General features: G+C 62.2%; 1 pseudogene; it reads right to left on the bottom strand.

The window, feature by feature from the left end:
• Positions 1–775: 775 nt before the first annotated feature.
• On the bottom strand, positions 776–1,550 carry LOC104980714 (annotated as a pseudogene).
• Between the last annotated feature and the right edge of the window lie 4 nt (positions 1,551–1,554).

The following is a 1,554-nucleotide window of genomic DNA, read 5'->3' on the forward strand; positions in this document are numbered from 1 at the left end:
ACGGCATCACGGGGGTGGGCATCACAAGGGGTGGTGCTAGGTGTGTGACCTCCCTTGTCCAAGCCTCCTTGGGAAGAGCTCCTCTGTTGCCTAAGTCCACTTGGGCTTCCAGGGGGGTACCTGTCCTGCAGCCAGGTCTAGGCCCCATTTCCTGAGCAGACCTGGCCCCTGGATACCCCTGCCCTGCTCTGCTCCTTCCAGTGGGGCTCCTTTGCTGCGGGTCGTGGCCTCTTTCAAGAACGAATCAAGAGCAGCTCCTTGTGGCCCTCCCCCGTTTCTATTTGTCTTCTCCTCAGTCTAGAGCCTGTCCTGCCCCACTGGCACTGGGCCTTAAAAGCCATCATGCCTGCCCTCTTAATGGGCAAGGACACAGCCCAAGAGACACAGAGTTGCCTGGTCCACATTCCACGCTGATCTGCTGCATCAAGTTTTAAGCCGAGACTCCAGTGGCCGTGATGCTGCCGGGGTTCCACAGCAGAAGGGAGCACAGGCCCGCCTCAGGAGGCTTGGCTTCTCTCAGAGTTCTGTTGCAGAGGGAATACCAGAGACACGTGAGGATGGACCGGGGGCGAAGAGTAGGAGTATTCCTGTGTTCTGAAAGGTGTGATGAAGGACCTAAGAGCTCAGGAGCCCAGCCACCTCCTCTAGCCTGACCAGATGCTTCCCTGGGGACAGAAGGTGCCACGGACCCCTGGGATGGAGCAGGCAAGTGAGGGGCCTGGGAGCCGGACTCCAGGCCTAGGGAGGCAGGCAGGAAGCCACGGAGTGCTGAACCTCAGATGGGTGCTGTGGGCAGGAGCTGGCCTCCAGCTTGCCTGGGCTTCTTCAGGATACAGCGCAGGCCCCACAGCCAGGCCTGGTTCCTATGCCTTTCCTTGATGCCCGGCCTCCAGAGGCCCCAGCTCTCATGGGGCTCAGCGCAGGGGTGAGGGACAGCTGGGGGGCTGTAGGGGCAGCCCTCGTACTCCCACAGGACGCCTTCAATGTGCCACATGAGCTCTCTCAGCCGGGCCTCCTGCTTGGCTCCATCCCCCTTGTTGTTGAAGCCACAGTGTCGCCTTCAGCAGACCACATCCAGCTCGGCCAGCGCCCTGTTGTCAGTCTCGCGTAGGTACATCCCCAGCGAGCCGCCATCCAGGTCTTCGTTCCGCGTGAACACCAGGACGGTGCAGCCCAGGATGCCTGCCCTGAACACCTCCTGGAGGCGCCTGGCCACCTGCTGGTCCTCCTCGGTGAATCGGCAGAGCTGAATCACCAGGAGCACCGCGTGAGGCCCTGGCGGGAAGTGGGCCCTGGCCTCGCCAACGCCCTGAGTGGTCCTCCGCAGCACCGCCCAGCAGGACAGGATGTCAGGGGTGTCGATGACCTGCAGCTCCCTTCCCTCCCATGCGCAGGGCCCCTGCTGGAAGGCCTGGGTCACTGGGCGAGTGCTGAGCTTGGACTTGATCACTCTCCTCCCAAGGATGCTGTTTCCCGTGGTGCTTTTCCTGCTCCCGGATTTTCCCACCAGGATGAGCCTCAGCGTCTGTGGGGTCCCTTCATCCCTCCCGCTGT

Source organism: Bison bison, unplaced genomic scaffold, assembly GCF_000754665.1.
Source record: "Bison bison bison isolate TAMUID 2011002044 unplaced genomic scaffold, Bison_UMD1.0 scf7180017858771, whole genome shotgun sequence".
Classification (NCBI taxonomy): Eukaryota; Metazoa; Chordata; class Mammalia; order Artiodactyla; family Bovidae; genus Bison; species Bison bison.